Below are 16,852 nucleotides of genomic sequence, written 5' to 3'. Positions count from 1 at the left end.
CACATGGTATGCTGGAGGGGCACTGAGACTTGTCGGGGCAGTGGAGGCTGAGGACACAGTGGAGGATCAAGAGGCGGAGTTGCACACTGTCACAGGACCAATGGCCTGAGAGCGTGGAGGTGGAAACCGCGTGACCTGTCCAAGTTGCTGTTGTGGCTGTGCAGGAACCAAATTTACCTAGTGGGCCGTAAAGAACATGTATTGTCCCTGACTGTAGTTACAGCTCTAAACGTCGCCGCTGCCGTGCACTTTGGTACACACTGACAGGCTCAAGGACTGGCCCACCTTCTGTTCCACAAAATTGTACAAAGCTGGTACGGCTTGGGACTCTCCACCTCGTCATGGTACAAGCCATCAGTTCTCTGAAAGGTGCAGAGTCCACCACTTGAAAAAGGAAGGACTGCAGCACCAGCAACTTGGACAGGAGTACATTCAGCTTCTGCGCCGTTGGATGAGTGGGCGCATACTGTTGTCTCTTGGACATGGCTTCGCCGATGGATTGCTGATGGAATCTTCTCCTGATGATGATGAAGCCCCTTCTGCACCCGGCTCCCAATGTGTGATCGGCTTCATCATCATCGAGCTGTGTCTGCACGTCACTGATGTCCTCCTCAGGTTCCTCAACAGTGTCTGCTTCAGGAGCCTGAACGCTCGCAACAGCACCTCCCACACCACTCTCCTCATCACTAATTGCCCACCTAGCGGAGGAAGCGGCGGATGTCTCCTTAACTTCTTGGCTGGGCATTAGCTGCTGACTGTCCTCTAGTAGATCGTTCTCACTAAATAGTAGAGCTGAACCCACAGCATACGATACTTCTGTGGGAGAGGGAACAGCATAGGACAGAGGCAACAGGGACTGCTCCCGAGCCATGCCATACTGGCAACTCAGGCGTCTTGCTGCAACTCCTGCTGCTACTCACCCCTAGTCTGCTGCAACCTCTGCCTGCGCCTGATAAATTTATGCCTCTGCCACTCCTCTGTGCACGTCCTGGCACTTCTCTGCCTGACATACTTAGTGCGTATATGAGGGGAGAACAATATGCTCACAGTAACTAGGCCCTTTAGACTTTAACAGGAACAAAATGGTACACCATGTAGATGTACATACGGGGTATGCACTTATGAGGGGAGGACAATAAGCTCCACTACACTTAAAACAGTATTTGTCTACAACAGCAGCAGGTGTGTACTTGTGGCTGGTGTTTCACAGTAACTAGGCCCTTAGGACTATAAGGCTAGATACACACTGTGGAATTTTTGGGCAGAATTTCTGCCGGAGACCGAGCTGGCGGCACTATGACCACATGGACTACATTGCCGTCCCCATAGATGGCAATGCATTTCTGTGCAGATCTCCCAATAGATCCACCCAGAAATGTATTGCAGTCTATGGGGGCAGCAATGCAGTCTGCTCGGTCCTAGCGCTGTCGGCTCGAACAGGAACAAAATGGTACACTACGTAAATGTACATATGTGGTATGCAATTATGAGGGGAGGACAATGCGCTCCACTATGCTTAAAACAGTATTTGTCTACAATTTGTCTACAACAACAGCAGGTGTGTACTTTTGGCTGGCCTTTCACAGTTACAAGGCCCTTAAGACTTTAACAGGAACAAAATCATACACCACCTATGTACGCACGGGTTACACTTTGTAGAGGACAATACGCTCCACTATGTAACCTGTATTAGGCCCTCATAGCAGGTGATTATGGCTTTTAGTGCTCTGCTCACCCTAACTGGTTGGCTACTATTAGCTTTTAAGTTGTTGTACACACCAGTGCTGCAGTACACAGTCATTGTGTAGGACACCCAAAATTGCACTCTCTCTCAATCTGTCCCTCTTTCTCTCTCTCTGCAATAAAACGCTGAAGTGACTGGCCGCAAGATGGTTGCCGATTATATAGGGCTGTGACATCACAGGAGTGGCTGGCTGCTGATAGGCTGCATGCTGCATGTGATTCAGGGTCATCCCGTCTTCCCACCTTCCCAGAGTTCCTTGCCCCATGTCCTGGCATGTGGAGCTGCCATCTTAGATGCCCTGGAGCCTGGACCACACTAAATGGAGTTTAATGAATACGTTGCAAAGCAAATTTTTTTCTGAAATTCATAACAATTCATCAGATTCGATTTGCTCATCCCTAAATATAATACAAGGCAATAAATAACTGTTTCACACCTGAGCAGTGGGCCCAAAGCAGACACTCTATGTGACATCCACCTGGCGGCACAGTTAGACAGGTGTGTTCCGCCTCAGGGTACCACAATAGTCTTTCTGTGGTGGTAGTGGTCATGATGTGGCGGCATTATTTGTCTCTGGTCGTAGTATAGTATAATAGTATAGTATAAGGTATTTTGATATTTCCTCCTTATATACTGGTATTATTGGTATAATTGATCTCAGTATACAGGATTTGGTCAGTAACAGTATGATGGTTATATACATGGTGTTAATAGTTACTTTTCTCTTTATATAATATTATTATTTGGTAAATGCATGACTTTTTTTAGGTATGCTGTCTTATAATGTGTGGAAAGTTGACATATATAGTTGTAGTTTTGCAACAGATGGAGGCATGTGTTTGAGAAACACTAAAATAATAGATGCTCAAGGTTAGTACAGAACTACTATACCTGTCCTTGTGTCATGCATGCGTGCAGCTGCTGGCACAATGACGCAATGTTGTAGGGCTGGTATGTAATTATTTCCAGGTCTGGTTTCTATTTACAGTCCAGCCCTAATCCCACATTAGTAGTTCCTCCCCAGATTGACGGATTTAAAGGAGGAGAGAGTATTGTCCCGGGAGACTCCTCTGTCAATATTTGATTGGAACTGCTGGACAGGGCCGGATCATCATTGGCGCTATTGAGTGCCTGCTCCGAGCCCCGTGCCGGCAGTGGGCCCCCATCACACTCGGGACATCCCTGTGTCCCGAAAAATCTTTCCAGGACACAAGGATGTCCCAGCGGTTACCTCTCTGCGGCGGCCCCTGCGTTAACTTTAAAAACACAAGGGCTGCTGGGAGGTAGCGCACGCAGGGACGTCACTGACGTCCTGTGTGCGTGCACATAGGAGAAAAGCAGAGTGGAGCATCGAGGAGGACGCACGCACATGGTAAGTTACCAGCGGTACGTCATCTTCAGTGTTCCGACCTCCACTCCCGGGACCTACTGCTATGATCATGACCCCCCCGGGGGAACTATAATGCACCTAATGTGGGGGAACTATACTGCACCTAATGTGGGGGAACTATACTGCACCTAATGTGGGGGAACTATACTGCACCTAATGTGGGGAACTATACTACACCTAATGTGGGGGAACTATTCTGCAAATAATGTGGGGAACTATACTGCACCTAATGTGGGGGAACTATACAGCCAACCTAATGTGGGGGAACTGTACTGCACCTAATGTGGGGAACTGTACTGCACCTAATGTGGGGAGCTATACTGCCAACCTAATGTGGGGAGCTATACTGCACCTGATGTGGAGAACTATACTGCACCTAATGTGGGGGAACTATACTGCACCTAATGTGGGGGACTATACTGCACCTAATGTGGGGGACTATACTGCCAACCTAATGTGGGGAACTATACTGCACCCAATGTGGGGAACTATACTGCACCTAATGTGGGGGAACTATACTGCACCTAATGTGGGGAACTATACTGCCAACCTAATGTGGGGAACTATACTGCACCTAATGTGGGGGAACTATACTGCACCTAATGTGGGGGTACTATACTGCACCTAATGTGGGAGAACTATACTGCACCTAATGTGGGAGAACTATACTGCACCTAATGTGAGGAACTATACTGCACCTAATGTGGGGGAACTATACTGCACCTAATGTGGGGGAACTGTACTGCACCTAATGTGGGGGAACTGTACTGCACCTAATATGGGGGAACTGTATTGCACCTAATGTGGGGGAACTACATCAAATTGGAGACTTCATCCAAGGCAGCTGCTGCTGTATAACCTCCCCTTAGGACACACGTTGATCTTCTGTCTATGAGGTCGTGCAAACTAGAGTATGTTTTGCCAATTTTGCGATATCCACTTTCATGGTAGGACCCCACAATTGTATCAGGAGTCTGCCATAAGGAACATAGCCTTAACTGGTTGCTGTCTAAGGATGAACCGACTCGTCCTACAAGCAGTGTAGGCACCACCGCCAGCTACTAACCCTTTAGATCAACTGTGGAGGTAGCCGGAGGGCTTACCTCTCCTCCGGAGCTGGTACAGGCTCTGTGATTGATAGAGCCTGGCAGAACCAAGTACACAGATCAATGTAGTATTATGGAACTACATTGATCTGTAAGAGGAATCTACTGATTCCTCCTAAATGTCCCCTAAGGGGACTAAAAGTGTAAAAAAAAAGTTGAGAAAAAGTTGCGTGCGCAAATGTCCAAACTATAAAAATGTATGTTAATTAAACCGCACGGTCAATGGCATTTACGTAAAAAAATCCCAGAGTTCAAAATTACATATTTTTGGCGGTCAAAAAGTCCCATCAAAACAAAAATGGTACCAGTAAAAACTTCAGACGACAGCGCAAGAAATGAGCCCCCACACATCCCCATATGCAAATTTTTTATAGGGGTCAGAAGATGACAATTTTCAACATACAATATTTGGTGCATGTAGTTGTAATATTTTTTAGGTAGTAAAATAAAATAAAAGCTATATAAATTAGCAATATAAATTCTTATACCGTATGGATGTACAGAATAAAGATAAGGTGTCATTTTTACTGAAAAGTGCACTGTGTAGAATCGGAAGCCCCCAAAAGATACAAAATGTCATGATTGATGTCATTACAAAGTGAAACTGGTGGCGCAAAAAAAAAGCCCTTATATGGGTCTGTAGGTGCAAAATTAAACTTGTTATGATTTTTAGAAGATGAGGAGGAAATAACGAAAATGCAAAAATGAAAAATGGCCTTTTCTGGTCCTTAAGGGGTTAACCCTTTCTTTTAAGGACGCAGCCCTTTTTCACCTTAACCCCTTAAGGACCAAGGGTACGCCCTTGGTCCTGCTCTCCTGATATAACGCGGGGTTACACAGTAATCCCGCGTCATATCACGGCGGGCCCGGCGTCATAGTGAAGCCGGGACCCGCCTCTAATAGCGCGCAGCTATTAGAGGTGCGCTATTAACCCTTTAGCCGCGCGCTCAGAGCTGAGCCGCGCGGCTAAAAGCGAAACCGAAAGTGGCCGGCTAGCTCAGTTGGGCTGTTCGGGATAGCCGCGGCTAATCGTGCCATCCCGAACAGCTGACAGGACAGCTGGAGGGCCCCTGCCTGCCTCCTCGCTGTCCAAGCGCCGAATGACTGCTCAGTGCTTGAGATCCAGGCATGAGCAGTCATGCGGCAGAATCGTTGATCACTGGTTTCTTATGAGAAACCAGTGATCAATGATGAAGATCAGTGTGTGCAGTGTTATAGGTCCCTATGGGACCTATAACACTGCAAAAAAAAAAGTGAAAAAAAAAAGTGAATAAAGATCATTTAACTCCTCCCCTATTAAAAGTTTGAATCACCCCCCTTTTCCAATTAAAAAAAACACAGTGTAAATAAAAATAAAAATAAACATATATGGTATCACCGCGTGCGGAAATGTCCGAATTATAAAAATTTATCATTAATTAAACCGCTCGGTCAATGGCGTGTGCGCAAAAAAATTCCAAAGTCCAAAATAGTGCATTTTTGGTCACTTTTTATATCATTTAAAAATGAATAAAAAGCGATCAATAAGTCCTATCAATGCAAAAATGGTACCGTTAAAAACTTCAGATCACGGCGCAAAAAATGAGCTCTCATACCGCCCCATATACGGAATAATAAAAAAGTTATAGGGGTCAGAAGATGACAATATTAAACATATTAATTTTCCTGCATGTAGTTATGATTTTTTCCAGAAGTCCGACAAAATCAAACCTATATAAGTAGGGTATCATTTTAATCGTATGGACCTACAGAATAAAGATAAGGTGTCATTTTTACCAAAAAATGTACTACGTAGAAACGGAAGCCCCCAAAAGTTACAAAACGGCGGGTTTTTTTCAATTTTGTTGCACAATGATTTTTTTTTTCCGTTTCACCGTAGATTTTTGGGCAAAATGACAGATGTCATTACAAAGTAGAATTGGTGGCACAAAAAATAAGCCATCATATGGATTTTTAGATGCGAAATTGAAAGAGTTATGATTTTTTAAAAGCAAGGAGCAAAAAACGAAAATGCAAAAACGGAAAAAACCCCGGTCCTCAAGGGGTTAAGGACTGAGCCCTTTTTCGCAATTCTGACCACCATCACATGACGCATTAATAACTCTAAAACGCTTTTATCGAATATTCTGATTCTGAGATTGTTTTTTTGTGACATATTCTACTTTATTTTGGTGATAAATTTTCGTCGTTACTTGCATCTTTTTTAGGTGAAAGATCCCAAAATTTCATGAAAATGTAGAAAATTTTGCATTTTTCTAACTTTGAAGCTCTCTGCTTGTAAGGAAAATGGATATTCCAAATACATTTTATTTTTATTCACAAATACAATGGCCCTCATTTACTAAGAAAATCGGGTTGTAAGTCTATCTTGCTTTCTTACCCGACTGCTTTTTTCCCCTGGTATTTATTATTATGTCGCATCCTGTTTGTCGCACGTGGGTTTTGTTGGTTTTGGTTTCCAACTCCTCTGAGCTGTCGGGAAAAAATCCACAACAATACAACAAATTTGGGTTGGAAACCTTTATAAATACGTGGGAAAGCTCAGAAATGTCGGGTAACTCCCCTTTTTCTGGTTTGGGAGAATCCACATCGGGTCCGTCGGGAAAAAATGTCGCATCGTGTCGCAGACTGGCGCACGATGTCTGCAACATGGCGCAGACAAAGATGCGACAAAAAAACCCGACAAAAGAGGTCGGGTTTAGAATAGTAAAGGAGGGCCAATGTGTCCACTTTATGTTGGCATCATAAAATGGACATATTTTTACTTTTTGAAAAAATTAGAGGGCTTCAAAGTAGAGTTTTCAAAAATTGCATGAAAATTGCAAAATCTGAAGGGACAGATGTTACAGAACTACAACTCCCAGCATGCCTGGGCAGTCTAGGCATGCTGAGAGTTGTAGTTTGGCAACATCTGGAGGGCTACCGTTTGGGCACAACTGTAACAGTGATCTCCAAACTGTGACCCTCCAGATGTTGCAAAACTACAACTTAGATCTTAGAAAAGCTGGGTTGCCTTAATTTTCCCCACAACAGTAGCAACGTTTCGGCGATAGTAGCCTTTATCAAGCATAAAAAAATTACAAATAGTGTACATATATATATATATGCAATAAAACCATTTCATTGGATACAATACAGGTGATACAAATGTGCAATTAGGTGAAATCACACCCATATTACAATCTCATTGGTGCACTCATTGGTCAATAATAGTGATCTCAGGTTGACATAGCAACACGGTGTATACATTGTAATAAACACATTTATACAGTGTCCAGTATCCTAAAACATATTGTGCAGTGTAATATTACAGAGGTACCTTCAGTACCAGCCGTACATCACCTCAGATCATCTCTGGATTATGCCGATCATTGCCATTCAGGATTACATGCCTGTGTGTAAACAGAGTGTCCGCGCATGTGTCGGAAAGATTCCGGCATCTCTAGGCGTCACTTCCTTCTCTCTCCATTCACTATAGCGTTGTTTGTAAACATAGTGTCTGAGCATGCGCCGGGAAGATCCCAGCATCTCTTGACGTCACTTCTGCTTCTCACCATTTGCCATAGTGTGTGTCAGTCAAACATGCGTCATGCCCTCAACCATACTTGGCATGTTAAGGCTTCTGTGGCTTCTGTGGCATGTGCACTATCCCCAATATATTGTATTACAATTAGGGTACATGACATGAATGATTGTAATTTAATAGCAATGAGAAATTAAATTTGTATTAATATACTAGAACAGAAGACATACAGTACAGACCAAAAGTTTGGAAACACCTTCTCATGCAGAGTTTTCTTTATTTTCATGACTATGAAAATTGTAGATTCACACTGAAGAGATCAAAACTATGAATTAACACATGTGGAATTATATACATAACAAAAACGTGTGGAACAACTGAAAATATGTCATATTCTAGGTTCTTCAAAGTAGCCACCTTTTGCTTTGATTACTGCTTTGCACACTCATTCTCTTGATGAGCTTCAAGAGGTAGTCACCTAAAATGGTCTTCCAACAGTCTTGAAGGAGTTCCCAGAGATGCTTAGCACTTGTTGGCCCTTTTGCCTTCACTCTGCGGTCCAGCTCACCCCAAACCATCTCGATTGGGTTCAGGTCCGGTGACTGTGGAGGCCAGGTCATCTGGCACAGCACCCAACTACTCTCCTTCTTGTAACACCAAAAAGAGAACCATACCACAGAATAAACAGCAAGATAATAGAATATACAAAATCAACTTTATTAATACAATTTAGGGATAAAAAACTTTTTAGATATTAAAATTTGAAAAAAAGAATAAATAGGCACTGGTGGACATACAAAGACATAGGACAATGGTAGGACACAAATACATCAAAATATGCAAATATAAGGAATAAATGCCACAATAGCTGGTAGGATACAAGGGTGATGCCTGCCAAAAATATACAATAAAGGGTGCCAAACCATACCTACACCTGAACCCCAACGATCGTTTCGCTGTTATGCCGCTTCTTCAGGGGGCGTGACTAACCTGAGAGAGTCTGTAACCTTTATATCCTGCCCTAACCAATGGGATCCTCAGTATTATGATCGGCATCTATATACTCCAAATGTAGCATAGCCCGTAGTTAACACACAGGTGCTACCACTAACCTCACTTCCTATTGTGCATGTGAGCACATATCTCCGTGGCGTGCTTTCCAGCGTGGAACGCAGGAATCCCTATGGTGCGCAGGCGCAACCGGAAGTCTCCAGTGCGTCCGTGATGGTGACATGTCACATGACCGCATTCTGCGGTCACATGACCTGTCAGCACGAGATCTCTGGAGACACAAACCAGGTGGGCGTAGCCAGAAATCTCCAGCACGGCTGCATTGACAGCATATCACGTGACCGCTAAGTGTAGTCACATGATAGGGTCTCAGCCGAAAAAAATTGTAACTTTATTGATAGCGAACAGTAGTCGCAAGAGCAGAAACCTAACACCAACAATACAACAAACCACCAGGTGAGTAATCAAATAAACTAGTGAATAAATAAAGGTGACAAGAAGTGACAGGTGATAGTGAATACAAATCTGGCAGGCAAAACATGGAATTTTTGGATATCTTATTCCACGTTGATGACCAAGGCGTTCTCCATTCTGATCTCTACAGAAAACCAACTTCTACAAATGCCCTCCTTCATGCCAACCCTTCCCATCCAGCCAAACTAATACAGAGTATTCCGACTGGGCAGTTCCTACGAATTCGCCGGATCTGCTCCACCATGGAAACATTTGAATGTAGAGCCAAAGAATTAAGTATGAGATTTAGAGAGCGAGGCTACAACGAAAGATGCATCAGGAAGGCATACAAACGGGCCAAATATACGAATCGTGACCTTCTCCTCCAGACCAAACCCCCAAAAGGACGGGACAACCAGGTGAGGTTCATTACTATGTATCACTCACAATCAGACCAAGTTCGCAACATCTTGGCAAAGCACTGGGACATCCTATGCTTAGACCCCACACTGTCACTGTATCTGCAACCACATCCCTCCATTACGTATAAGAGGGCACCGAACCTCAGGGATATGCTCGTCCATAGCCACTATGGGGGCAAACAACCACCAAAACTATTTGGATCCAAAGGTCCACAGTGGGGATGTAAACCATGTGGATCCTGTGTGGCATGCCCGAATATTCTCCTAAGCAATAGCTTTCTTGATTCTAGTGGGACAAAAGAATATAAGATCACACATGCAATCACATGCAGTACAGTCGGTGTCATATATTATGCTACCTGTCCCTGTAATTTGGTTTACATAGGCCTCACTTCAAGAGAATTGAAGAGAAGGGTGCGTGAGCATGTCTTGGGGATTATATCAGCCAAGGAAGAAGAAGATCTATCCAGACTTACTACAATTCCTCGCCATTTCAAACTTCAGCATTCATGTGATCCCACAAATCTACAGGTAAGAGGCATAGACAGGATTTTTCTAAGCCCTCGTGGAGGAAACTGGAAAAAACTTCTAGCCCAAAGAGAAACACAGTGGATCCACCGCTTGAAAACTTTACATCCACTTGGCTTGAATGAGAATTTGTCCTTTGCTCCATTTTTATAATACCTGATTCCATCCTCCTTCATGCGCTTGTTGAATTTATTACTCTTATATTTCTCTTGATCGGATACCTCCTAGTGTTGTGACTAACCGTTAGGTTGTTCACTTTTTAATTTATATTATCTGTTTTTAATTTTTCTTTCCTTTCTTCTTTTGTTTAGTTTTGAGAGTTGGAAGTCTGTCTTGAATAACCGTTCTTTGGGAATCCTGTTCATGTTTTGTCCATCATGATCGCATACATCCATTTTTTCCCCCTTCCCCCTTCCCGTTCTTCCATCCCCCCTTTTCTCCCCCTTCCCCCCCCCCCTTTTTTTTTTTTTTTTTTTGAACATTGTTTTATATTATCTCTAAAGGGTGCCAGACCATAACCTTACTTCTTAAAAAATATAATTTTTTAATAATTTTTATTCTTATATGATATACATTGTGTATTAAAAATATTACATATGTTTTTCTTTGCATATATTGTCCACCTATGCATATATTTGCACGTTTTGCACTTTATTCATCTTTACTATATACGCATGCACGCGTATGTTTACATACACACGAGTGATATACTCTATGTCATGATTCACTTGTATCATTCACATATGCCTTTGTGCACATTACTCATATATACTATTTCCACACATACCTATATTTTCACACACTTATCAGCTGCTTATTCATACAACTAAATATACATCCTCTAATTATTTATTTCACTGTCCTTTCATCAATTTCTTTACAAATCAATCTGTTTTATTATAATTTATATACCCCATGAATTTGGTCACTAATCTATTTATTCTATACATTTATTTGTACTATAAGATATTAATTACACATACGATGGGGTTTTACTGTTCCCCATCTGCTATTGAATTAATTTTATGTTTTCTTTCACTACATTTTTATATATATATATATATATATATATATATATATAACATATATATATATTATTTTTTTCACCACATATTTAATCCATTTATTATTAATTCTTTACAATTTTTAATAATTTGATTATGTTTAATATCAATTTTTCTTCTTTATTATTTTTAGGTATAATCATTTTTTTATTTCCCTTTTAAATTTATTTTTGGTTGTTGGTCTTTTATTTATTTTATTCGTATGCTGTACTATGTATTCACTATCACCTGTCACTTCTTGTCACCTTTATTTATTCACTAGTTTATTTGATTACTCACCTGGTGGTTTGTTGTATTGTTGGTGTTAGGTTTCTGCGCTTGCGACTACTGTTCGCTATCAATAAAGTTACAATTTTTTTCGGCTGAGACCCTATCATGTGACTACACTTAGCGGTCACGTGATATGCTGTCAATGCAGCCGTGCTTGAGATTTCTGGCTACGCCCACCTGGTTTGTGTCTCCAGAGATCTCGTGCTGACAGGTCATGTGACCGCAGAATGCGGTCATGTGACATGTCACCATCACGGACGCACTGGAGACTTCCGGTTCCGCACTGGAGACTGCCTGCGCACCATAGGGATTCCTGCGTTCCACGCTGGAAAGCACGCCACGGAGATATGTGCTCACATGCACAATAGGAAGTGAGGTTAGTGGTAGCACCTGTGTGTTAACTACGGGCTATGCTACAATTGGAGTATATAGATGCCGATCATAATACTGAGGATCCCATTGGTTAGGGCAGGATATAAAGGTTACAGACTCTCTCAGGTTAGTCACGCCCCCTGAAGAAGCGGCATAACAGCGAAACGATCGTTGGGGTTCAGGTGTAGGTATGGTTTGGCACCCTTTATTGTATATTTTTGGCAGGCATCACCCTTGTATCCTACCAGCTATTGTGGCATTTATTCCTTATATTTGCATATTTTGATGTATTTGTGTCCTACCATTGTCCTATATCTTTGTATGTCCACCAGTGCCTATTTATTCTTTTTTTCAAATTTTAATATCTAAAAAGTTTTTTATCACTAAATTGTATTAATAAAGTTGATTTTGTATATTCTATTATCTTGCTGTTTATTCTGTGGTATGGTTCTCTTTTTGGTGTTATAATTACAATCACATACCTTTACCTACTATATATGTAGGGTTATATTTACCTTTGGTGACATACTCTCCTTCTTGGTCAAATAGCCCTTACACAGCCTGGAGGTGTGTTTGGGGTCATTGTCCTGTTGAAAAATAAATGATGGTCCAACTAAACGCAAACCGGATGGAATAGCATGCCGCTGCAAGATGCTGTGGTAGACATGCTGGTTCAGTATGCGTTCAATTTTGAATAAATCCCTAACAGTGTCACCAACAAAGCACCCCCACACCACCACACCTCCCCCTCCACACCAGCACACCTGTGAAGTGAAAACCATTTTAGGTGATTACCTCTTGAAGCTCAACAAGAGAATGCCAAGAGTGTGCAAAGCATTAATCAAAGCAAAAGGTGGCTACTTGGAAGAACCTAGAATATGACATATTTTCAGTTGTTCTTTTTTGTTATGTATATAATTCCATGTGTGTTAATTCATAGTTTTGATGCCTTCAGTGTGAATCTACAATTTTCATAGTCATGAAAATAAAGAAAACTCTGAATGAGAAGGTGTGTCCAAACTTTTGGTCTATACTGTATATGCAAGAAGGAAAAAAAAATTATAAAAAAAAAAGGCACGTTTAGAGTGGCTACAATGGCTGCGATCTCGGCTGTAATGAAGATCCTTCACAATAAGTGCTTCCCATGACCAATATAGATCTAAAATATAATAGAAAATAGAAAAAACATGTATTAAAATCACTAACTTCCAACAAACTTTCATATGTTTTCTTTTTTTTTTTTTATCCAAAATTATGTTTATTGGATTATAAAATACAGCACAAAAATTAGGGAAAAACAAGGGATAACATGGGAGGGGAAGAGGGAAAAGTAAACAATAAGGGGAAACAAAATGAGCAAAAGGTACACCAAAGTACAAAATCATAGTGATACATATTGGGAAATGTAGGAGAGCACTCCGCACCATGTGGATCCCTAGGACCCAGCGACATCAGAGTGCAACCAGTACTCCCAGCATTGTAGAAAGTTCAGCTCTCATCCCGTACGGTTAGCTATCAGCCTTTCCATGGAACAAGAGTAGTCAACCTTTGCCTTCAAAGTTGAGATGTCCGGAGTGTCCCGAGATTTCCAAAGAGCTGCTATTAGGGTACGAGCAGCGGTAAGAACATGAATGACAATGGTGCGAGAATCCATAGGTTAGTCCTGTAGGTTGAGTGCAAGAAGAGCCATGCCTGAATCTTTCGGAAGGGGGCGGGTTAGAACTTTAGAAAAGGTACAAGTACATCAAAAGTCCACCAAATATGAAGGAACGAGCCTACATGAATACCACATCTCCAGCATGTAGGATTAAGTACTGTAAATATGAGATAAACGTTCAGGAGTATAATACCACCTATATAACAATTTACGGGCAGACTCTAAATGGGTGCTACACTTAGAGAGCTTTAGCGGTAATGAGTATATGTCTTTCCATTGGTCACTATTGATAGAAACATGTAGATCCCGTTCCCAAGCAGATTGGAAAGAGAACTCTTCAGGGGCTAGTGAAGATTGCAGGGCTTTATATGAGATCGATATCCCGCCCCTGGTACCTGAATGGTTAAGAAAATATGCATTGTAGGGTCTGGTGGCCGAGTCAGATGGCCAGTTATGATAGGAAATAAAGTGTCGCAGCTGTAGGAATTTGAAAAAGTCTTGAGCTGGAATGTGGAATTTAGATCTAATGAACCCAAATGTGCATAGAGAGCCCTGTTCATAGATACCTCCTAGGCAGTTGATACCACAAACTGTTCCATATCAGCAAACGGTTCCATCACAAGAGTGAACAAAACAGGGGAAAGGGGGCACCCCTGATGGGTGCCATTGGTAATAGTGAACATAGAGGACAGGGCACCCGACGTGAATACCCTCGCTGAGGGCAAAAATAAAGGGCCATAATCTCAGAAGTAATGTGGGCGGGGAAGCCAAATTTAGTCAACACTGCCCTTAAATACCCCCAATGAACCCGGTCGAACGCCTTCTCCACATCCAACGAGAGGAGCAGAGAAGGCGTTCGATCCCGGTTAGCAGCCGCCAAGACATTCAGCACCCTCTGAGTACCATCCGAGGCCTGCCGGCCCTTAACAAAGCCGATGGAAGATATCAGCTATATGAACCGCCCATAACTTAGAATATAACTTGAGGTCCGTATTAAGGAGTAAGGAGCAAGATAGGGCGGAAGTTAGTAGGTTCAGTAGGGGGTTTTCCCAGTTTGGGAGGCGTCACTATAGTAGCGTCCAGCATTTCCATCGGGATCCTGCCCGTTGAAGCAATAGAATTAAAAACAGTGGTGAGATGGGGGGCAATAAGGGGGCCATGCAATTTATAAAACTCGTTCACTAGCCCATCTGGACCTGGAGATTTGGTCCCTTTTAACGTCCCGCTCGCATTGAGCACCTCTATAGGAGTAAAGGGGAGAGAGGGTTTCAATAGCAGAGTCAGAGAGGGAAGGCAGAGATACAGAGTCGATAAAAGAGGAGATAGAATCAGATGTTTTCTTTTAACACTGAACAGGATGATGAAAAATAAATGAAAAAAAGTAAAAAAGAAGAATTGAAAAATAATAAAATAATAAATTAAAAGATGAAAAATAATAAATAAAAACAATTAAAATAAAATAAGAACTAATATATAAATAAAAAAATGTATTAATATAATCTCTCTCTCTCTCTCTCTCTCTCTCTCTCTCTCTCTCTATATATATATATATATATATATCTCTTTTTCCTTTTCTCTCTTTCATTTTATTTATTCTATTTTATTTTTTCCTTTTTCTTTCTTTTCATATAATCTGTTTTTACATAATGTGTATATAATAATATAATTGTATTTATTAATGTTATGTATTTGTATGCAGCTGCAAAAAACTTTTTATATCATGCCATTCGCTAACCTATTTTTTTATCTATTCTTTATCTGTATTTGATACAAAAGGGTTAATTCTGTGGTATATTGATTTAACTATTTATTTGTAGTTGATAAGAAAGGGTTAATTTTGTGGTATATAAACCCTGTTATCCTTTGTATTGCTGCGTTTGCACAGTGAAATGCATTGCATTCTGTGAAATAAATCCTGCAGTCACCTACTTGGTTGTGTCCTGTGATCCGGTCAGCGCTGAAATTATCCAGTCAGATGCTCCCTGCGAAGCTGACTTCCTTACCGTAGCTTATGAGTAAGGGCATTCTTAACCTCTTAAGAACAAATGGTGTACAGGTATGCCCTTGTTCCGCTCCTCTTCTATCTCATAAGCTGTGCGCGTGTAATACCGGGATGGACCCTATCAGAAACTGGGAACTGTGGCTAATGCCGGATATGCCTAATCGTGGTGATGCCAAAATTAACCCTGTTAATGTTGATAAAAATTGATTGCTGTGTCTAAAATGTATAAAAACACTCCCGACTCGGGAGTCAGGCTGATCGGGACCATCGTGGGGAAATCATGATGTCCCTATCAGCTGAGAGGACAGCGGGAGGGCCATTACCTGCCTCTTAGCAATCCAATCTGTGATCTAAGGATCCAGTCAGCCATAGCAGGCTGTAGCAATGGAGTAAGGATAACTATGATCAATGCTATGCTATGGCATAGCACTGAACAGTGTATGTAATCTAAGGATAGCATGTAAAAGTCCCCTATGGGGACTAAAAAATGGTGTAAATAAAGTTAATTTTTTTAAAAAGAAATGTGAATTAACCACTTAAATAATAAAATCACTTACCCTAATAAAAGTTTGAATCATTCCCCTTATCCCATTTCAATAAAAAAAGAATGTAAACAAAAATAAACATATGTGGTATCGGTATATGTGTAAATGTCCAAACTATAAAAATATAATGTTAATTAAACTGCATGGTCAATGGTGTATACATAAAAAAAAGTCCAGAATTGTGTATTTTTGGTCACTTTGTAAAAAAGGTATAACAAGCAATCAAAAAGTCCCATAAAAAATGGTATTGATAAAAACTACAGATCACTATGCAAAAAATGAGTCCTCGCGATATATGAAAAATAAAAAAGTTATAGCTTTTGAAGAGGATGATTATGAACATGCTTATTTTCCTATATAAAGTTATAATTCTTTTAAAGAAGAAAAACAAAATAAAACCTTTGTAATTTGGGTACAGTTGTAACCACATTGTAACTTAGCTGGATGTGGATCCTCTACCTGTGTGGCTGATGACTCAGACCGTATCGGGGAGCGGAGTCTAAGGTGCTGCTGGTCTTCACCAGAGCCCGCCGCAAGGCAGGATGGGCTTGCTGCGGCAGGCGACACCCAGGTCACTACCCCGACACGGCTCGACCACACAGGTAAGTGGGAAAGGTGAGGTACCGAAGGAGGAAGCTGTAGTTTAGTCAACGTAGCAGAAGGTTCGTAGTCAAAAAACTTAGCAGGAAGGTCTGGATACATGGGTATGGCAAAACAGGCAATAGGGAATGCTTTCTCTCAGGCAATAAGCACTGCAGATCTGGC

Source organism: Hyla sarda, chromosome 13 (assembly GCF_029499605.1).
Source record: "Hyla sarda isolate aHylSar1 chromosome 13, aHylSar1.hap1, whole genome shotgun sequence".
NCBI classification, from domain to species: domain Eukaryota; kingdom Metazoa; phylum Chordata; class Amphibia; order Anura; family Hylidae; genus Hyla; species Hyla sarda.
The sequence above is the reverse complement of the archived record's forward strand: the minus strand, read 5'-3'. Positions refer to the sequence as shown.